Source organism: Panthera onca, chromosome X, assembly GCF_046562875.1.
Source record: "Panthera onca isolate mPanOnc1 chromosome X, mPanOnc1 haplotype 2, whole genome shotgun sequence".
Taxonomy (NCBI): domain Eukaryota; kingdom Metazoa; phylum Chordata; class Mammalia; order Carnivora; family Felidae; genus Panthera; species Panthera onca.
In genome coordinates, this window is record NC_138357.1 from 93,898,766 (window position 1) to 93,922,425 (window position 23,660).

The 23,660-nt window shown below is 41.6% G+C and overlaps 1 long non-coding RNA gene across 1 annotated transcript in view; it reads right to left on the reverse strand.

Annotated features, from left to right (window-relative positions):
- The window catches only part of LOC145714219 (uncharacterized), a 189,379-nt gene that overhangs the window by 66,273 nt on the left and 99,446 nt on the right, over nt 1-23,660 (reverse strand). The window contains exon 3 of the long non-coding RNA XR_014136809.1: nt 11,384-11,472. This is a non-coding gene — a long non-coding RNA (uncharacterized LOC145714219). The remainder of the gene's footprint in view (nt 1-11,383; nt 11,473-23,660) is intronic.

Genomic DNA, 23,660 nt, shown 5'->3' on the forward strand with positions numbered 1-23,660 from the left:
AGGCAAAGTGGCTTTGCATGACACTTTAGACTAGATGGACACATAACAAGCCCTTATTTTGTGGCTTGACCATGATGCCTTCCCATTACATGGCATTACACAGAGCTGGTGTCTGGGGAGACGTGGAAACCAGTCTTCCCAGGGGCGAAGGAACTGCACTAGGAGCAAAGGGATAAGCGTGCTGCCCTTCTGTGTCAGGTCTTGTTCCCCAGAAGTAGACCCTGAGATGTCGATTCTTGTGCAAGTCATTTATTAAAAGTGCTCCCAAGAGAAACTGGCAAACGAGTGGGAGATGCTAAAGAGATAATGGGGAGAAACCAGCCTCAGCCTAAACACACAGGGGAGTCTGCAATGTACAGTGGATTCTCATTCTCTCTATAAAGTCACCACGAACACTGAGTTAGCGGACACTGAATCATTGTTCCCAGGTGAAATACGAGGTTTAGGTTCCTGTAAGTCTCTGGTCACACGTTGGCAACTGCTCAACGCACACCCTTGTTTTATGTGTTTAAAGACCTTGTTTAATGTATGCCATCAATCATTAATTGATTCATTAACATTGAACTCATGGCACTATAGTTCATGCCTGAACAAAGCTTCTGTAACACTCATCTTTTCTCCATAAGGCACATCACAGCCTTTTTGTGCTTACAAAGAGTAGACGGCACTTTAGCACTATGCTTAGGGGTCATTTTTTTAATGTCTATTTAATTTTGAGAGAGAGAGAGTGCAAGCAGAGAAGGGACAGAGATAGAGGGAGGCACAGAATCCGAAGCAGGCTCCAGGCTCTGAGCTTCAGCACAGAGCCCGATGTGGGGCTTGAACTCACGGACCGTGAGATCGTGATCCGAGCCGAAGTTGGATGCTTAACCGACTGAGCCACCCAAGCACCCCTACAGGGGTCATTTTAAGCAGCAAAATCACCAACAAAATCACAAAAGTGAGAAAAACATAGTACTAAATAGACTGTGAGAAGAACACTTGTTTACAGTATGAAAGTTGAAAAAAGAGGCAGAGTGTTGCCTCATTCTGTGCATGTCCATGAATGAATGTGGAACTACCATACGTGTGGACTTGGGGGTTACAAATAAATTTTAGTGCATCAGAAAATTTGCAAATATGGGATGTATGAATTAGAGAATCGACTGTAAATACTCCTTCAAGCTTATCCCTCCTCTGGACTATTATACCCCTGTACCATCATTCATCCCACCGTGGCTAGGCCTATGGGGGAGTGGGGGTAGGGGGCAGGAGTAAAGTCCTGGGCCCTTCTGGCCCTCTGCACCTGTATCTGGGAAAAGTGGCTCCAGTAGCAAATGCTGCAGATGGGCTCACAGACAGGGTAAGAGATCCAAAGGCATCTGGGAAGAGCAGACAGTCTCCACAGTATGCTCTGGTTCAGGTCACAGGAATACCACTGATGGGCAGAGATAATCCCCATGGGGGAAGAGCAAATCTGTACTGTTGACTGGGCTCTACACCAAGCCTGGGATAGCGAGTAACCCTGGACCAGGCTGCATTGCTGTTGCCATGATGAGCACATTGCTCGTCTCCTTGGCTATAACATCTGTTATGACAAGAAGGGACCCTGTTTTGTTCCCACTGACCTTGCCAGGGCATTGCCAGTACCTGATATTCCATAAATATCTGAGTAAGTGATAAAGACAGAAAATGTCATCCATAATCCCACCATCTAAGTGGAACTGTATTCATCCCTGGGTCTTTCCTTTGTACATGGGTAGGGCTAGGAGCCCTGACCACAAACTTCATCTGGCCTAAGGTGAGGGGATCACTTCAAGGGTTGTGAGGAGGCCAATGACTCTGGAGGGAACCCCAATTCTTATGCACAGGTCACCACTATTGTGATCAGGGGACTCTAAGCAGATAATTGGGTGGTAAGAACATTTTTTCTTTTTTTAAACACGGATTTGTAACTTTACTTTCTAAGAGTTATTGTGCATATATATATATATATATATATACACACACGTATATAATAATATTGGATCAAGTCATTCATATATAAACAATAACTCTTAGGAAGTAAAGTTATATATATATACATACACAATATTGTTATATATATATATAACAATATATAATAAAGTTATATATATATATATACATATATATATATATACATATGTATATATATATGTGTCCCCCTCAAATTCATGTGTTGAAGCCCTAACCCCTAGTATCTCAAAATGTAACCTTATTTGGAGATAGACTCTTTTTTTTAAACTGCTTATTTATTTTTGAGAGAGAGACAGAGTTAAAGTGGGGGGAGGAGCAGAGAGGGAGACACAGAATCTGAAGTAGTTCCAGGCTCCAAGCTGTCACCACAGAGCCTGACATGGGGCCAAACCCACGAACCATAAGATCATGACCTGAGCCGAAGTCAGATGCTTAACCAACTGAGTCACCCAGGTGCCCCTGGAGATAGACTCTTTAAAGAAATAATTAAATTAAAATTAGTTCATTAGGGTGGGTGCAAATGCAATATGACTGGTGTCTTTATAAAAATTAAAAGAAATTTAGACAACAGACATGTACACAGGGAAGATGATATGAACAGACACAGGACAAGATGGCCACATACAAGTCAAGGAGAGAGGCTTAGAAGAAATCCTTTCTGTGTTGGTCCACAGACGGAATCAACCCTATCAACACCTTGATCTCAGACTTCCAGCCTCTGAGAACTATGAGAAAATAAATTTCTGTTGTCTAAGCCAAAAATAAAAATAAAGTGCAGACAGAGAAAGAGAAGTCCTCAAACAACAAGAAAGGATGGTTCATGACATATTAAAAGGAAAAAAAAAAGAAAGTAAATGTTATCAAAACAACTGAACTAACCTTGAATCCTTACTCTCCGATAGGCATTATTCTAAATTCTTTATATGCAACAGGGTGCCTGGGTGGCTCAGTCAGTTAAGCGTCCGACTATGGCTCAGGTCATGATCTCATGGGTTCGTGAGTTCAAGCCCCGCACAGGGCTCTGCACTGGTGGTGCAGAGCCTGCTTGGGATTCTCTCTCTCTCCCTCATTCTCTGCCCCTTTCCCACTTTCACTTTGTCTCTCTCAAAATAATAAATGAACTTTAAAAACCAACTAAATATGAATAAATTCTTTATATGCAACAATTCATTCACCACAGAGATGCTCTGTGTACAAGATGCTCTTGGTGCTCTACCCTACACCCTCAGGCCCCCACTTCCGTGTACTCCAACTACCTGAATCTGCCAAGGGTTTGGTCCACAGTATGGCAGCCTGGAAGTGCCAAAGTGCCAAGGATTTTGACAGTCTCTTGAGCAACCCTCAACCAAAGGCTATGGCTTGTTAGTGTATAAATACCCCGGCTCCCTCACTCCCAATGTCGGAAGACTCTGAGGGTCATGTTCTATACCTTTTCCCAGAGTTCCACAATGGGATTAGGCCCCAGTGGTCCAGAGTTGTTTCTTGCTGGATAATCCACCATTTTATGACCTCCCTTCATGGACTAACTCCCCTACCAATGTTTTCCTTTATCTCCCAAACAAACTATTTGCTCTTAAACCCTTGCCCCACACCCAGCTTCTGGAGAATCCAAACTAAGATATAAAAAAAAGAACATAGAATATCTGAGAACTAACATTTAGAAGATATAAACATATAAATGCAACTGAAAAACAATCACTAATATGTAATTGTTGCCAGTCACCAACTCTCCAGGCTTGACAAGAATGTGTATTTAAACTCACACTAAATCTTTTAAAAGGCAAAACTCTTCCAAGATAATAAACACCACTCAGAGATTTCTTACTCTACCAGGCATCAAAGCCTTTTTTCCTCTTTTAATTTAAAGGGAAAAAACAAACCCTCCAAATGTCTACCCGGAAATATTAGCTTGAAAAGAGCTCAACTTTGTTTTTCTAAATCCTCTGTAGTTAAAATTAGATACATCTGTTACCTGATTTTAGCGGGATCCTAACTCCTTCCATTCACAAATCTGAGCTCACTAGAAAATAATATTTTATAAATCATGTTTTAAGAGACCACAACAAAGACAAAAATATATTAAAATAGTGTCTCCATGCACAGTCTCTCAACTTACTAAGCTGCTGTTGTAAACACTGGAGAGTAGAAATCCTGCTGATATGTTCTATGTTTTGTATTGATCATGCTAATCACAGTTTAATGAAATTTTGCTATGTTGCAATTTTTTAAATGTGTCAGAATATACCAGCAATCAACAAAAATAATGTTAAATATAAAGTCTTGTACTGAATTTTTAAAACAATAACACTACAGTAGGATAAGAATAGGGGAGAAAAATAATGAAATGATTGAGATTTTGTTCATAGTCCCTGATTATTTCCATCAGTGGCCATTAATTTGTTTAAAAGGGCTTTTGTGACTCACAGTTAGGATAAAATTTCATAAGTCTTCCATTTTGTACAAGGCAACCTGGTTCAGTCAACATTTCCAATTACCAGCCACATTGTGGGCTCTATTAAACAAATAAAAACTCTTGGGAATATATAAACAGAAATATAAGTTAAATATCTGCTTGTAGATTCCACTTGATTAGGGTAAAATGTGCAGTCCACGATATTTGGGACAGCTTCCTATTTAACTGATAAATGTTGCTAATAAAGCTGTTCCTACTGTCCTGCATGAAAATGCGTATGTTGAAAAAATTATGAAAGAAGGTATTTTTAGCCCAGGAGATAGACTCTACATATTGAGGTCTGTAAAAGCCTTTCATATGGAGAAGAATTCTTGCCATTGTATTTGAGACATTATGACACACAAAAAATATCACTTAATATATTTGAGGCCATAACTTTGGGCTTTTATTTTCCTTTCATTCAGTTCAATAAACTTTAATGTTTAAATCTCTGCTTTTGTAGATATGCCCTGGTAAACTCATTTCATACAGTTTTAAAATCCCCTTTTATTAAATGGTTTGGCTCATAGATACTATATATATATATATATATATATATATATATATATATATATATATATATATAATGTTTATCTTGAGAGAGACAGAGAGAGAGTGTGTGTGAATTGGGAGGGGCAGAAAGAGAGGGAGAATCTGAAGCAGGCTCTGCACTGTCAGCACAGAGCCCAGGTGGGGCTCGAACTCATGAAACCATGAGATCATGATCTGAGCCGAGATCAAGAGTCAGACGCTTAACCAACTGAGCCACCGAGGTGCCCCAGATACTATATTTTCATTAAAAAATTAGATAAAATAGCACGGAAACTGTAATAACAACCATTACAAAAGCAACAAAGGCTAACATTTGTTCAATGCTTACTGTATGCAACATATTCTTTATATACACTAGCTCATTTCAAGCTTATAACAACTCTATGAGGTATTATTATTATTATCCCTATTTTAGAGATGAGAAAAATAGGCACAGAGAGCTGAAGAGCTTGCCCAAGGTCACACCACTGGGGATGGCAGACTCCATCCCAGCATCCTAGACAAACCCTTGGTGCTAGCTTGTAGTTAGCCATAGCTGAGCCAGCAAAAATCAGTTGTCTAAAGTCAGTACTGAACAAATATGAGACACCGAACCTTGGTTTGTGTCTATACTTCTCAAGAGATGATGTTCTGAACGACCTTTGTTTTACTTTCCAAACGGTTTTACTTGTGCTGCCTTTGAAGCCAACTTCATGTCAAAGGGATTAATCACACTAAAGAACTAAGTCTACAGGCAGGGTTCATTTGGTTTTGCCAAACTCTGAGGATGCTAAAGGTTGGCTGAGGGGATTTAGGAAAGGAGCTGACAACATAATAATTTTTTAGCTTCTTTAAAAAAATTAATCGAAGTACAGTTGGCATACAATATTAGGTTCAGATGTATAACATGATGGTTTGACAATTATATACATTACAGCAAGTCTAGTTGTCATCTGTTACCATACAAAACTGTTACAATCTTGATTACATTGCCTATGCTGTACTTTTCATCTCCATGACTTATTTATTTTATAACCAGAAGTTTGTACCTTTTAGTCCCCTGCATTTATTTTCCAACCCCCTACCTCTCTCCCCTCTAACAACCACCAGTTTGTTCTCTGTATTTACGAGTCTGTCTCTGTTTTTTTGTTTATTTGTTTGTTTCCTTGTTTGTTTTGTTTTTTAGATTCCCATATGAGTGAAATCATATGGTATTTGTCTTTCTCTGTCTGCCTTATTTCGTTAGCATATTATGGACCCTCTAGGTCCACCCATGCTATTGCAAATGGCAAGATCTCATCCTTTTTCATGGCTGAGTAATATTCGGTGTGTGTGTGTGTGTGTGTGTGTGTGTGTGTGTGTGCATGTGTGTGTCCACATCTTCTTAATCCATTTATCTATGGTGGACACTTAGGTTGCTTCCATATCTTGGCTATTGTAAATGATGCTGCAATACACATATAGGCATATATCTTTTCAAATTAGTGTTTTCATTTTCTTTGGATAAATACCCAGAAGTGGAATTGCTGGATCATAAGGTAGTTCTATTTTTTTTCGTATTTATTTATTAATATTTAGAGAGAGTGAGCACAAGCAGGGTAGGGGCAGAGAGAGAGGGAGAGAGATAATCCCAAGCAGGCTCTGTGCTATCAGCGCAGAGTCCAACACGGGGCTTGATCTCATGAACTTGAGATCATGACCCAAGCTGAAATCAAAAGTTGGATGCCCAATTGATTGAGCCACCCAGGCGCCCCAAGGTAGCTCTATTTTTAATTTTTTGAGAAACCTTTATACTGTTTTCCATAGTGGCTGCACTAATTTACATTCCTAACAATAGTGCACTTAATTTATTAACCCCTGTCTTGCCTGATTCTTCTAGTCCTATCTTCTACAGCTCTCAACTACCACTATAGTAACCTGGATAATCTTCTCCAAAGATATCAGGTCCTAATCCCCAGAACTTGTGAATGTTACCTTATTTTGAAAAAGGGTCTTTACAGCTGTGATTAAGTTAAGGATCTTGAGATGAAGAGACCGTCCTAAATTAGGTAGGTGGGCCCTAAATGCAATTGCATTTATCCTTATAAGAGGGAGGGGCAGAGGGAGATTCTACACACATAGAAGGTAATGTGAAAACAGAGGTAGAAATTGTAGTGATGTGGCCACAAGCCAAGGAAGAAACGCCAGCAGCCACAGACGCTGGAGGAGACAGGAAAGGATTCTTCCCCTAGAGCCTCTGGAGAGAGCATGGCCCTGCCCACATCTTGACTTTGGCCCACTAATGCTGATTTCAGACCAAAACCGTGAGAGAATAAATGTGTGTTGTTTTAAGCCATCAAGTCTGTGGTCATTTGTTACAACAGCCACAGGAAACTAATACAGCCGATGATCCTCGCTGAGACCTTATGTTCCAGCTTTGAAGAAGAAACCGAAGTCCTGTTTTAGTGTGTGGTTTTATCAGGAAAATAAGCATCTGAACCGTGATCCAGGATTTTCCTCAGTGACTGACGTCAGCACAGAACATCACTGGTGTGGTGCGTGTGTCGGGGGGCACTTCCTAAGCCACGTGTCCCTTTTTAGCTCCTGCTGCCTGCTGCCATCTCTGCTGCCTTGGGTTATCCCACCCGCACAACCATCCTATGACCTTGGAAGATCAAGAAGAGAGTCACTGGGTCCCAACGGATGGGAAATGCCTGATTTCAAATGTCACTGAGGTGGTGTGTAGAGAGGTCAACAACATGGACCTAGGAACAATGTGTGACGTCCTGCCTCAGGCTCATTTAACAAACAAACACTTTTTCCATGCTGTTTGGCTGCCTGGTGCCTCTGCCCACCCTCCCTGTGTTAGGATGATTTTGTACATCCTGCCTCCCAAGGCAGAAGGCAAACACTTAGTTTCTCAGATATACTTGCAGCTATGGTGTGGGTATGCAATGATGCTCCCATGAGCGTTTGCTTTGGAAGACAGTGAAGGCGGAGGGATGGCACAGAATCCATTCTAGTGAGGGCAGCAGAGCCTGAAGAAGAGACTTCCAGCCTCCAGGGCAGTGGTGGCAGAGATCCTAGGGGGAGCATCCCATGCCCAGCACCAGCCCTGTAAGCTACAGAGCTCTCGCCCAGCAGTGGGAGCAGTCTGACAGCACAGTTCAGGCTTACAGGCCTGATTCTCTCACCACCCTAGTGATTCTGTGAGCCCCCTCTTACTACCCCTCAATATATTCCTTTTTGTTTAACCTATCAGGATGGATGTTGTTTGCGACAAAGAACCTGCGTGATGCGTCTGCCTTGTGGTTGTGTATTCCCACCATCACTGTGTGGGTGCTTCAGACACAAGATAGGCCTGGTGGGGACTGTGAGACTTGGTTTTCCTGATCCCTACTTCTCGTAACCCAGCCTTCCATAGCTTATCAGGAGATAAGTGGTAGCTCAAGACAGGCACGAATTTGGGATTTTGAGATCCTGAACACATCAGCTCTTAAGGCTGGTGGGATTTGGCAATGAGTACAAAAGTGCACGTCGGCCCTTGTGTTCATTTGGTGAGGCCTTTCCCAATGCGCTATAGGAATGAGAGCCTCGCCCTATTCCACAGCCCCTCAAAGGTGGCAGGACTGCCCCAAACATGTTACACAATGGTGCCAGGGACACAGATCTTTCTAGCTGAACTTATTTCTCTCTCTCTCTCTCTCTCTCTCTCTGTTTAAAATGTTTATTTCTTTATTTTGACAGAGAGAGACTTAGAGAGTGAGCAGGGGAGGGGCAGGGAGAGAGGGAGACAGAGAATCCCAAGCAGGCTCTGCACTGCCATTGCAGAGCCTGACACGGGGCTCAATCTCACGAACCGTGCGATTGTGATCTGAGTCAAAATCAAGAGTCGGACACTTAACCCACCGAGCCGCTGAGGCGCCCCTGAACTTATTTCTTAATACACACAATTAATGTCCTTATCAGATGCCACCTGACATCATGGTCTGGTTGTTTCACTGATACCTAACAAGACTGAAAACTCCTTGAGAGTGGAGCCCCATCTCCTCCTTCTCTTGGCTCTTTGTGGTGCCTGTCTGGGAGGTGAGCACACAGGCATGGTGCAGCACCACTGGATGTGAGAGCACGAGAGGCAGAGAAGCAGCCTTCACGTCAGTCAACCCTTTCTGTTCATATTGCCCTCTGAAGAAAAAGGATGTGATGACATTGGTGAGCACAACTTCCTTGCTGCTTCTGAATTCTCAAGAGGAGTGGCAACATTTTCCTGAGACCAGAGCTCTGGGGACAACCCCTCAGACTCCCTTTCACCCTCACACTGTCACGAGACCTGAATATCCCATTGTGTAAGGGCCAACTTTTTTTTTTTTCTTAATTTAAATTCAAGTTAAATAACTCTACAGGCTTCAGGAGTAGAACCCAGTGATGCATCTCTTACATAGGATACCCAGTGCTCATCCCGAAGAGCGCCCTCCTTAATGCCTATCACCCATTGAACCCATCTCCCTACCCATCTGCCCTCCAGCAACCCTCAGTCCGTTCTCTGTATTTAAGAGTCTCTGATGGTTTGCCTCCCTCTCTATTTTTATCTTATTTTTCCTTCCCTTCCCAAGGGCCAACTTTTAATTGATGATCCTTTCACGACTAGTTGTTACAATCAAAAATATACTTTAAGGGTTTATTCTCATGATTAAAAACTGTTGCACTTGTCATTTGTGTTTAGAATTCTGAAGGCTTCATGGGAATTATTGGTTTTTCACTGGCACCTGTCATTCACTTTATGCAAGTTGGTGGGAAAACTGTGGTTTAGTTCCTCACCTTCCTTTCAGTGTAGATAGTCATATAACTACATAATTCATAGAATAAATATAGTTGGAATTCCAGAACTATATAGAGTTCCAACTGTATACGATAAAATGGTATCTTCATGCAAATTTGAAAATAGCACACTTTTTCAATTTATTTCACCAGTCTGGACCTCATGCCTATGAGATGGTGTTTTTGGTTTTACATTCTAGGAATTCTGTTAGCTTAAGCCCGGAATCACCTGGCTTGTAGTTTAAGTATTGGTTCATTGGAAACAAGTCGGGTGTCCATCCTATTTCCTACTGTATTGTAATTTTTATTCTCGCTTCTTAACCTTATTATGGTGCCCCTCCCCCATCCTGAACAATTATATATCTTTTTTGTCGGTAGTGGCTTCCATGATAAAGCAATATATCATCCCACCAGAGAGGTTCTGGATTTATTTCTTTATTAGCTGCTGAGCCAAGAACATTATAATGCACAGGGCGAATATAATAAGAGCTACATGTGGGACTGTTAACCTGGCAGGGCCTCACACAAAGGCAGTGAATTATTATTCCTGTCAGCCATTTGAAATGTGACTGCATCCACAGGGAATAACATGACCCTTTAACTCCACTTGGTTAAGATATTTACTTCTCTGCCCTGTCTTCAGCCACCAATCCATCTTTTAGAATAGTGACTTTCAAGCTTTTCTGAGCTCAAACCACAATAAGAAATACATTTGATATTGCGCACGTGCACACACACACACACACAGGAATATACACACACACGCATGCACGGGAATATAAAACCAAGCCATTTAACAAAATAATATTTACTCTCACTACTTGTGATAAACGTTGGTAATTTCTACTCTCTTCTAATAAGATAATTGACTGATACCAAATCAATTTCAAAGACCTACTAATGAGTCTTGAACCACAGCCCAAAAAACACAGTTTTAGAATCTATTCCTTAGGTAGTCAAATTACAAATCAGAAGTATCTTCATTTCCTCGACTCCGTTTTGTTATTTCCTCTGGGACTTACTTCCATATTTCTAAGTAACAATATATTCTTTATATATATTTATATTATATATATTTTATATATATTATACATATTTATATTTTTGTATATCTATATATATTTTATATCTATTTTCTTCTTATGGAAAATGAGGACTTAGCTCCCTTTCGTGTACCTTCTTCAAATATTCACATATTTCCCCTCCTTACCTCCCAACATATCATGAGTTTCTGATTAAGTCAACATTCATTATTTATATTATCATGGTTGTATGTATCAGTCAGGGTCCCAGCAAGAAATAGATGGCACACTCGAATAGGGTAATTGGAGAAGAATTTAATAAGGGACCATTTGTAAAAGTGTGGGCAGGGTACAGGAAAACCACAGGAATAGGGCTGCTAGAACTGTAGGGGCTCCGTTACCACACCTGGGCGCAAAGGACCTGGAGATCTAGAAGTGTATAGAGAGAGCCACCTGATAGCAAATGTAAACATTTTGAGGGCATGCGGCCAGCCCTAGCATGAGACAATCATGCTAGGAAGACAGACAGGGAACCACATACCCTCGACTCAATCTCCTTCCTCTCTCTGATCTCCTGCTGAAGCTTCCCAGGGGAAGAACTCACCTGGAAGCCAGAGGGCATGGGGGCCTGTTGGTGGAGTCCATAGAGGTCTGCTTCCAGGGCACAGGGCAGGTAGAGAAGGTTGGATGAATCTGGAAGGCAAATTATGTAACTAGTATTCACGGCTGAGCACATTTAGTGTTTTTTATTTTCTTAAATAACTTGTATTTGCCTTGGAGTTAGTGGTTGGCTCTTTTTATGAAAAACATTTGTTTGGTTTTTATGTCTTAAATATATTTTTAATTTTTACTAAAGTTATCCAAACTCCTAGACACTCAATCAGTTCTACAAGGCTAATAATGAAAAAAAAGAACAGTCTTCCACACCCCATCACCTCCATTTTCCATTCCCCAAAGGCAACCATTTGCTTCCTTTTTAGCTGTTTCTTTTGGTATTTCCCTTCACATCACTAAATAACACACTTATAATGATAACTCTTGCTTTGTGTGGTATAGGCATTATCTACCTATGTCTCAATTTGAAAAATGAAGGTTTTTTGCTCTTGCATGGATTCCCCCTCCTTGGTCACCACATATAGCCACACTTTCCATTTCCCAAGCTTCCCAATAGAGATATATCATCATTGGGCTAAACCAATATTCATTCTTTATATTATTATGATTATGTAAATGTAATTCCTGGCTAAGCTATGTAGTACTCCACAATTACTTTTTTTCTTTTTTTTTTGAGAGAGAGAGTGCATGAAGGTGCACATGAGCACAAGTGGGGGAGGGGCACAGGGAAAGAGAAAGAGAGAGAGAATCTTTTTTTTTTTTTTGGAAAAGAATACTTTATTTTCTTAAATTTTTTTTTCAATATATGAAATTTATTGTCAAATTGGTTTCCATACAACACCCAGTGCTCATCCCAAAAGGTGCCCTCCTCAATACCCATCACCCACCCTCCCCTCCCTCCCACCCCCCCATCAACCCTCAGTTTGTTCTCAGTTTTTTTTTTTTAATTTTTTTAAGTTTATTTATTTTTGACAGAGACAGAGTGCGAGCACGAGCTGGGGAGGTGCAGAGAGAGAGAGGGAGACACAGAATCGGAAGCAGGCTCCAAGCTGTCAGCACAGAGCCTGATGCGGGGCTCGAACTCACGAACCGTGAGATCATGACCTGGGCCGAAGTCGGACGCTTAACCGACTGAGCCACCCAGGCACCCTGTTCTCAGTTTTTAAGAGTCTCTTATGCTTTGGCTCTCTCCCACTCTAACCTCTTTTTTTTTTTTTTTCTTCCCCTCCCCCATGGGTTTCTGTTAAGTTTCTCAGGATCCACATAAGAGTGAAAACACATGGTATCTGTCTTTGAGAGAGAGAGAATCTTAAGCAGGCTCCATGCCCAGCACAGAGCCCGACATGGGGCTCGATCCCATGATCCTGGGACATGACCTGAAATCAAGAGTTGGACACTCAAGTGACTGAGCCACCCAGGTGCCCCAGCCCATTGATTACTTTTCTTTGCTTGCTCAACTTTTTCATTTTCCTGTAATTAATAGCTGTCTGTTTTTCTCACTTGTGTTGTTTCCTATCCACTTATAATGAATTCATTCCCCAATCTTCCCTCATTGTCTAAATCTCCTTTCAATATGCTGAAATTCATCAAGTACTCCATCAATTTCATCTTCTTGAAGAACTCTTTCCTGGATAGATCTGATCTACTCCACTCTATATTGGTCGCTTTTTACTCCTGGGGCTCAGCTGCTGCCTTGAAGTTTCCTTTTACTATCATCTTTGATAATCCTGTCCCTCTCTCTCTTGTTACATTCTTGGTTCCCATAGGTTTCTCTTTCTTGGTTCTTTTTCTTTTCTTTCTTCCTTCCTTCCTTCCTTTCTTTCTTTCTTTCTTTCTTTCTTTCTTTCTTTCAGAGAGAGAGAGAGAAAGAGAGAAAGCATCAGTGGGGGAGATGGGCAGAGGGAGAGAGAATTGTAAGCAAGCTCCATGCTTAGCACAGAGCCCGATGTAGGGCTCAACCCCATAAAGGTGAGATCATGATCTGAGCCAAAATCTAGAGTTGGACGCTCAACTGACTGAGACACCCAGTCACCCCTCTCTTTCTTGGTTCTATCCATTGTTTTTATGGAGCAGCTCCAGTAGCTTCTGAGAATGGGGTGCATGGGAAGTAATTTATTGAGACTTTGCATATCTGAAAATATCTTTACCCTCACATTCACTGATTGTTTTTCAGGTATAGAATTGTAGGTCAGAAATTATTTTCTTTGGCGTTCTGAAGACATTGCTCATTCCATTGCCTTCTAGGTGCCAAGTGCTGCTGTTGCGAAGTTCAGACCCATTCTGGCACATGACCCTATGTAACTAATTTTTTTTCCTGAAATAATAAGGAAAATTTATTATCTCATGTAACAAGAAGTCCAAAAGGAGAGAAGTTTCATGATTGGTTAGCTCATCAATGGCCTACATTCTTTCCATCTTTATGTTCTTCCAGCCTCAGCTTGGAGGCCTTCCTAGGCTGTCTCCTCTCATGGTCATAAGGTGGCTGCCATAGGTTCAGGCATCATATCCAAACACTACAATACACAGTAGCAGAAGAGAGTCATCTTTTTCTTTTATGTGTTTTTTAAAAAAAATGTTTCCTTATTTTTGAGAAAGGGGGGTGGAGAGGGAGAGAGAGAGAGTGAGTGGGGGAGGGGCAGAGAGAGGGAGACACAGAATCTGAAACAGGCTCCAGGCTCTGAGCTGTCAGCACAGAGCCTGACACGGGGCTCAAACCCACGGACTGCGAGATCATGACCTGAGCTGAAGTCACATGCTTAAATGACTGACCCACCCAGGTGCCCCTCTTTTGTGTCTTTCTTAAAATGAAAAAACATTTCACAGAAATTTCTCACTGACTTCCCTTCCCATATCTTTGGCCAGAGCTGGCTCAGAAAACTGCCTTTAATTCAATCACCAACAAAGGGGAATAAGATCATCTTGATTGGCTTGGACCATCATGCTGGAGATGTGTTCCCTTTTCCTGAGGAACAGATATCTGAACAAAGTTGGGATTCTGTTAGCAGGTAAGGGATGTGGCTGCTGATAGGCCACCAATTTACAGCATGGAGTCTGGCACATAGTAAGCATTTAATATATGTTAAGCTATTATTGTTATTAACTCTTTTTAAAAAATGTTTATTTTTGTGAGAGAGCGTGAGCAGGGGAGGGGCAGATGTGGTGGTGGTGGTGGGGTGGGGTGGGGAACAGAGGATCCAAAGCAGGTTCTGCGCTGACAGCAGTGAGTCTGATGCAGGGCTCAAACTCATGAACCTTGAGATGATGACCTGAGCTGAAGTCAGATGCTCAACTGACTGAACCACCCAAGTGCCCCTGTTATTAACTCTTAATAGTTGTGTTAAACTTATCCAAATCACATACCTTCTAGAGCTCCAATTTCCTCATCTGTAAAACTGGGATAGGATCATCTGATTTGTTGGATCTTTATAAAATTAAGAGAGATTGCATGTGTAAAGTGCTTGATAAATGATAGCTATTTATTTTAGTTGCCTATGATTATTGCCAGAGTACTTGGGCAGCACATTGAGGCTCCAACAAAGATTCCTGAGGTCGGCTCCAGCCTGGTTTAGCAAATTTTTTCCTGCAGCTTATAGGATCTTTTCTTTGACCCTTGTATTCTAAAATTTCATGACCATGTGCCTTGATATAGTTGTGTTTTTTACTTAGCCTTTGTGCTCGACACACAGTGAGCCCTTTCAGTCTGGAAACTGATATCCTTCAAGTCGGAGAAATTTTCTTGAATAATTTCTTCAATGATTTCTGCCTTTCCATTTTCCATGTGTTCTTATTCTGGAACTCATTCACATGTTGACCTTCTTGACCGACGCGGTGCTCTTATTATCTTTTATCTCCTATTTTCCATCTCTTTGTCTTTTTGCTTCACATGCTAGGAGATTTCCTCAACTTTAGCTTCCAGTCCTCCTATTGAGTTTTTCATTTCTGCTACCTTATTTTTAATTACCAAGAGTTCTTTCCTATTCTCTAAATGTTTCCTTTAGATTGGTTTCCTTTTTATTTGGTTGTAGTATCTTATTTTTCAGAAAATATTAAATATCAAAAATGATATCTCTCAGCATAGTCTCTGTTTCCTCCAGGTTCTTTTTCCCCCTCAATGTTTGGCCTCTGTCTTGTACCTTAGAGAGTTTCCCAAGATGTGTGGTAGTCCCAGGATATCTTGCTCACATTCAAGATTATAACTGAGGGGCGCCTGAGTGGCTCAGTTGGTTAAGTGTCCAACTTTGGCTCAGGTCATGATCTCGTGGTTCATGAGTTTAAGCCCCGCACTGGGCTCTGTGCTGACAGCACGGAGCCTGCTTGGATCTTCTGTCTCCCTCTCTCTCTGCCCCTCCCATTCTCTCTCTCAAAAATAAATAAATATTTAAAAGAAAGAAAGAAAATCCTTTAAAAAATAAGATTATAACTGAAAAGCCTGATTGGAAGAGAGCTTGGTGGGGGCCACTGATTATAAATTTCACTATCATCTAGCTAGACCCTTATACTGATACCAGGATATTCATGTCTTTTGTCTTGGGCTGTCAAATTCTCAGAGAAGCTTCCAATCCCGTCTGGAGAATATATATCTAACTTTTAGTGAAGGTCATTTGGGAGAAGAGGGCTGAGGTCCAGAGGTTCAGTAAGCCTTTGTTTAATCCCTATTTTCAATACAGGATCCCACCTTCAACAGTGCTTAATGTCCCCCAGTCCAGAGACCCTCTACTCTCCAGAGAATACACCTTAGTATTCAGCTAGAGTTGGGGGGAGCAGCAGTTGCTTTGCTGAGGATAGAGATCTGGGTTTAACTTTGCTTCTACTACCAACATTGCCTGTTATTATGTCATTGTCTCTCAACTCTAAACCCAACCTTTCCGTACTCAGCTTTGCATCACTGGTGTTGAGACTCTTCAAACCATAGTAATTCGGCCAGCTATCCCTTGTTAGACTCTACCCACGGAGGGCAATAGAGGGAACCCGGAAGGTTGGGGAAGGAAGGATCACATTGCTTATTATCTTCCTACTGCTATTAGCAGCCTCCCAGCAATGCTTCTTCGCTCCAGCAGGGGTTCCTTCCTGCAGCAACAGTTTAAGTCAGTTTGCAGTTTTTCTGACACTCAGAACCAGCTTCATGGTGCCCCCTGCACCAGAGACACCAGCACTGGCTGAACAGGAATCGCTCCTCAGGGGTCTGGGTCCCAGCCCCATGGGCTCCTCCTCCAAGCTTGTAGGTTCTAATAATTCCATCCTTCCCCCACCCCCTGCAGTCTGGGAATGGTAGCTGCTTCCTGTAGTTACTGTCTCCATGATACCTTAGAGTCCAACTTTATGTCTAATTAACAATTCTTTATATTAAATTCTTTCTGTTCAAATAATTGGTAGGGTTTTTCTGGCTCCTGACCAGATCCTGACCATTACACCTACTTTCAATGAAACCTCTTGTTTTCCAGCCCCACTTACACCCCACTTCCAGAGGTATGGGTTGCCTCCAAATCCTGAGCTCTTCTGGCGTTTCACACCAGAAATTATCTTGCTTCTTGGTCTCCCTAACCCCCATGAGAAACTTGGGAGTTAGCCTCTTGTGATCTGTTGGATCAACAATGACTTGTCCATCTGCTTTCTTGCATCTGAGATTTTGTTGTTTTCTCTTCCAATCTCTTTGTCCCTGTAGGGTTTTGCTTTTTTAAACATCTTATTTATTGTCATAATAGAATATGGGAAAGGAAACTCATTGCTTTTTTAAAAATAAGAACAGAAGACTCATTTTTTAAAGGGATGGCAATGAACCGGGAAAAAATATTGCCACAAATCAGAATGGTCAGCTCCTCTGGGTGGGGGAGGGGGGAACAGAATGAAGTGGGTTCCAGGAGGAGGTAGATTTGATCATATTCAAATCCTACATATGAATTTCAACCATTCTGTGCATGATAAATTTCATAAATTTTGAAAAGGTAGACTTCAGTGTACAACTATATGAATTAGCGTGTATTCAACTGCATAGAATAGGAAATTGACCACAGAGGTTTAACCAACAAGAGTATATTTTTCTTTCACAATGTAGAAGTTTAGGGGAAGGCAGCCCAGAGTTAGTATAATGTCTCCATAGCACCATGGGCAACCAGGCTCCTCCTTGCTTTGGGCGCAATCATGCTTGGCTTTTGTCTTTCTGCTTCTTAGATGGCTGCTTTACCTCTGATTATTGCATCCACATTCCAGGAAGAATGGCAAAGGACAAGGGGCAAAAGGCCAAAGAGACAAGCAAGCTCTGTTAGCTCTCCATTAAAAGGCTTTCCTTGTATACTTGAAACTAACATAATGTTGTGTCAATTTTTAAAAATAAAGTTTTCATTTTTCAAAATGAAGTTTTTAAAAAAGGGAAACCAGGCCATTGTGTGTTTAAAACATGCTTAAAATCAATTTGTGATAAAATAAAAAGTAAGAACTAGGGGCATCTGGCTGGCTCAGTTGGTAGAGCATGTGACTCTTGATCTTGGGGTCATGAGTTTGAGCCCCACGTTGGGTGTAGAGATTACTTAAAAATAAAATATTAAAAAAAATCTTAAAAAAAACAAAACTAAAATCTAGGGGAAATTGTATGAAAAAAATGAGACCATGCTGTGCTTAAATTTACATTTATGGATACCTAAAATGGCATACCAGTCCCCTGGCACTACTTTCAAAATGTTCTTGCTCTCAGTTTACTTACTGTGAAGTGTCCACATTACAAAATGAAATGTGTGTAACTTTCACGAAGTATGCTTGGCCCCATGCGCCTTGGCTCTGTGATGTAAGTACAGAAGAGCAAAGGCACTGTGTTCACCAATATTAAGTCACTTGTGGGTACAATTTGATCTTACCTATTTATTGTCAGATTTAAAAATCATGTCATAAACCTTGGAAAATTTGCATATATGTCCGCATATATGCATGCCCATGAAAACTGTGTAATGGAGTTCCAAACAGTCCAATTTTTCTCATAAACCCAGATCTCCGTAGTGCATACCCTCTCTATGAATGTCACCAGGGAGCAAATACAAGCTACATACATATTTTTGTGCTCCTTTAAAATGTTTAAAAAAGGGGCGCCCGGGTGACTCAGTCAGTTAAGCATCCAACTCTTGATTTCGGCTCAGGTCATGATCTCACGGTTCATGAGATCAAGCCCCGCATCAGGTTCTGGGCTGACAGAACAGAGCTGCTTGGGATTCTCTCTCCCTCTCCCTCTGCCCCTTCCCCGCTCATGCTTGCTCTCTCTCTCTCTCACACACACTCTCTCTCTCTCTCTCTCTCAAAATAAATATTTTAAAAACATAATAAAATGTTAAAAAAAAAAAAGTTTCCTGAGCACCCCAAGCAGCAATTTTGCCTATTTCTCATTGTCTAAGACTGTATCACCAGCTCCCCGAAAGAAGTCGGGAAAGGTCATGGTTTTACTTGGAAATGTTGTCACCCTGAACAAAACCAGAGCCACATGAGGAAGGACGATTTGGGAAGAGAGTTCTCTGTAGAGGGCTATTGCCATGCTGAGTAACCCCTCTTCTACCGGGGGCTGGGCGGGGGGTGGTGCTGCTGTCTGGTGCAAGCATTGTGAGAGGGGCAAGGAAGAAGGACAAAATGGATACTACACAGGCAACTGACAGTATCTCCCACAGTTGCCATAAAGATTAAAATAGAAAATATTTTATAGAGTCCCTGGCACGATGTCTGGTACGGTGTTATCACCCAGTAAGTCTCAACCTCTTAAATACTATTTATCCCCAGTTATCTGGCCCATTAAAGAGAAAAAAAATGGAAAGAACCAAATAGATAATTTCAGTAATGCTAACTATAAGAAACATTGTCCAGTGCTCTTTAATAGTTTTTTTTTTTTTTTTTCCAGTTTGAGGATGTACATTGAAACAGTACAACTCCTTCTGTGGGGAAGCCTAATCCATAAACTGTACAATCAGCTTGGTATGAGGGGAAATGTATTGTGTGTAGTTTAGCTTAGCTTTAGCTACTTATGGCTTTCTTTTAGCTCAGTCTCCAACCTGGCAAAGTGGATTCCATCCTTTTTTGGCCACCTATCCACTCTATTTCTAGTGCCTTATTTGTCTCCTCCTACACTAGAACCCTGTGTTCTCTCTCCTCTGATTGGTATCTGTGTGGCTACACCATCATCATCACATTTGGATCATTTATGTCCAAATATTCATTAATACAAATGAGTATTAATAACGTTATAAAGGACAATATGGTACTAAAATGTTGCTGTTTTCGGTTAGAATGGTTTTGGTTGCAGGGAGAAAATACGTGGCTAAAACTGGCTTTAAAATAATGGCATTTATTAATTCATATAGTATGTTTGGAGGTAGGCGGTCCCAGAGTTGTCAATTTAGTGGCAGAATATCATCAAGGATTTGGTGTTTGTTTGTTTTTCTTACTGTTGCCCTGTCTTTAGGATGCTGGGTTTTTAAAAAGTTTTTATTTGAATTCAAGTTAACATACAGCGTTATATTAGTTTTGGGTGTACAACATAGCAATTCAACACTCGCATACAACACCCACTGCTCATCACAACAAGTGCATCCTTAATCCCCGTCCCCTAATTCACCCATCCCCCCACCCACCTCCCCTCTGGTAACTATCAGTTTGTTCTCTATAGCTAAGACTCTGTTTCTTGGCTTCTCTCTCTCTCTCTCTCTCTCTTTTTCCTTTCCTCATTTGTTGTTTCTTAAATTCCACGCATGAGTGGAATCATATGGTATTTGTCTTTCTCTGACTGACTTATTTCGCTTAGCATTATACTCTCTAGTTTCTTCCACATTGTTGCAAATGGCAAGATTTCATTCTTTTTATGGCTGAGTAATATTCCATTGTATATACAAACCACTTCTTCTTTATGGGATGGTGGGTTTTACCTTCACGTTTGTGCCTCATGATCAGAAGATGGTTGCAGCAGCTTCAAGTATTGCACCCTCACAAAATAGCATTGAGACAGGGAACAAAAAAAGGCGACTGGGGGAGGGGAATGCTTCCTGTCTTGTGTTCTTTTTTTTTTTTTTTTAAGTTTTATTTACTTATTTTTGAGACAGAGAGAGAGCAAGCACAAGCAGGGGAGAGGCAGAGAGAGAGAGAGAGAGAGAGAGAGAGAGAGAGAGAGAGAGAATCCAAAGCAGGCTCCAGGCTCTGAGCTGTCAGCACAGAGCCCAATGTGGGGCTCAAACTCACAAACCGTGAGATCATGACCTCAGCCGAAGTCAGATGCTTAACCGATTGAGCCACCCAGGTGCCCCTTGTGTTCCTTTCTAAGAGTGAGCAAAACTTCCCCAAATTCTCCTCAGCAGACGTCCCCTCAGATTTCATCGGCCAAATCTGGATCATATGTCTGTGCCTAAATCCCTCACAAAAGGAATGAAATCACCCTGTCTGGGAGTGGGAGGGAATGAGCACATGGCCATAGGAAGATGATTCTAGAAGGAGAAATGGGTTTGGGTAGGTAACCAACAGTGTTTCCTATATTTGGTAATTCTGAACTACTGCAGAATAAATCTGGAGTCAGAATACCTGGCCTGGGGTTCTGGCATCCTCATGTAGTACCTATGTGACTTCAGGCAGGGCAGGTCACTTCACCAAATTAAGGAAATAGATCTGAATTCTCTTTATAAACTCCAAGCGCTATGTGAATATGATAAGTCATCACGTAGATGGATTTCTTATTTACTTACATACCAAGATATTAAAGTGGGGCCTTCCTGATGCTGTTTTGTACCAACACAAGAGATATCATGTTCCAAAACTAGTATGGACAGGTGCACAGAGGCAGACTTTACAAGAAACTCTATGACTCTCAAATACCCTCAACAATTTTGATTATAAGGGCATCAAAAGAGGGGAGAGGGCAAGAGGATTTGTGAGGAGGATTCTTTGGAGAAGTCTATTGTATCCTTCACCCTGCCCCTGGGATGAGTCCCGGGAAGGGGCGAGATGCCCTCTAACCTCCAGCCTCATGAGAGAGGGCACTAAGGGGACCCCTTAAAGAGGTTGCTGTATGTTCCCCGTAGTTGGGGAAGCAGGACTGGAGCCTAAGTTAAGACAGCCTGTGGCAGTGGGAGAGAGTGGCTACACTGGAATCAGCCAGCACTCCCATGAGTGGGAGCCAGGGAGGTGGGGGAGTCTGGCTGGAGCTTTTGTTAACCTTTTTTGAAATATATGATACATATTAAAATGTGCAAAAAGGGGCGCCTGGGTGGCTCAGTCAGTTAAGCGTCCGACTCTTGGTTTTGGATCAGGTCATGATTTCACAGTTTCGTGAGTTCGAGCCCTGCATCTGGCTCTGCGCTGGCAGTGCGGAGCCTGCTTAGGATCTCTCTCTCTCCTCTCTCTCTGCCCCTCCCCCGCTTGTGCTGTTTCTGTCTCTCTCAAAACAAAACAAAACTCAACCCACCCCTTAAAAAGTGCAAAAACAACAGGCTTGCAGATTGATGAGTTTTCACAAACTGATCATCCCCATGAAATGAGAACATTGCTTACCAGCATCCTCTAATTTCCCTTTGTACCTTTTCAGTCACTACTACCCCCCAGGGATAATCACTGTCCTGACCTCTGGTAGCCTAGATTACTTTTGCCTCTTTTTGTTCTTCATATAAATGGAATCATACAGTGTGTACCCTTGAATGCCTGGCTTCTTTTGCTCCACATCATATTTATGAGATTCATCATATTGTTACATGTAGCTGTAGATAGTTTATTCTCACTGCTGTATAGCATCCTGTTGTGTAAATATTCCACAGTTTATTTATCCCGTCTACAGCTGATAGGCATTTTAGTCATTTCCAACTTGGGGCTATTATGAATAGCTATGGATGTTTGAGTGCACGTCTGTTAGTAAACATATGTACACATCTCTCTTGTGGATATACGTAGGAGTGGAGTTTCAGGGACACAGGGGTGGTATTTGTCAAATCTGGAGCAGTTTGAAGTCTCGCCTAAGAAGACTTCTTGGAGAGAATGTGGATTCAACAATGAAAGTCTGGGTAGATCGCCCCTGCCCCTACCCTTCACCTCAGTCCCAGAACCAGGGGGCTAAAACGGGATGGCAGTTGGAAAAACAGTATATGGTCCCCATTATAAGAGCTGCAGTCAGAGGGACCCAGCAAAGGAGCCTCCCATGAGTCCCATGTAGGAAGCCATGTACCCAGGAACACAGCCTGGCCTCCAGAAACTTCAAAATTAAGCACAGCATTGGGCCTGTCTCAACATGGGTGTTGTAAAGGGCTGGTGCTGAAGAGGCTAGCTATCAGGCTCCAGTTGTGGACACCTGGTTTTCATCAGAACAATTCCATTATGTAGCTCTGTAACCTTGGGAAGGTCGTCTTCCCCTCTCTAGGCCTCACTTTTTTCATCTTTCTGATGTGTGGCTCCTTTCTGCTCTGAACTTCCAAGAACTGCCTGTGTTTCTAAATGCCTTGAGAACAGGGCCCATATCTTCTCTTTCTTCTGTATTCCTAGAGAGCGCTCAAAGCTAGAGCTCTATACACCAAGATCACTGGAGAAAAAATGGCTTGCAATTTCATTTTTTCTAAAGAAAAAAAAATCTGCTTTTATGAGTCCATTGATGCATCTAACAAGGATTAAATTGGGGCATTAAAATTAACAACATGGCAGGTGTACCTGTCCAAATATAGGTGTTACATTGTGCGCCAACTTTGTGGAAAAATCCATTACCATTCTTGTCACACAACTGATATTCTCTAAAAGAACAGAGCAAAGACTGCCTGGTGCATTGTAAATTTATTGACTCACTATTTTATCCAAGGACATTGGGTAATTAGTAGATTCCAACATAGACCTAACGAATTCTTCTCTTCATCTCGGAACATGTTTTATCACTTGCTACTGCCTTATTTCTAATGCTTAGCATTTAAAGGTTATATTAAAAAAAAAAGCCTCCAGACATTATGTAGTCACTGTCTGGAACGGCATTATATTTCAACAGGATATTATCATTCAGGCAAGGAGGAATCATTTTTACTGGGTAGGAAATTATTCCATTGTGCGGTATTATTCGAGCAATTAGAATTCACATTGTGTGGCAAATTGTCAGATCTTCTCACTGGAGTCTGTTAATATAATGTTCATATTTAATATGTGGGGCTGCAGAGGGAAAAAGGCTTCCAGTAGAAGCACTGGGCACTCTAAAGGATTCAGGCAGCTGGGCAGGTGAGCCACAATATAATTTTGTTCCCAGGAAATTCTTTTGGGGTTCCCCTGAAGTTCCCTGTCTTACTTCACCA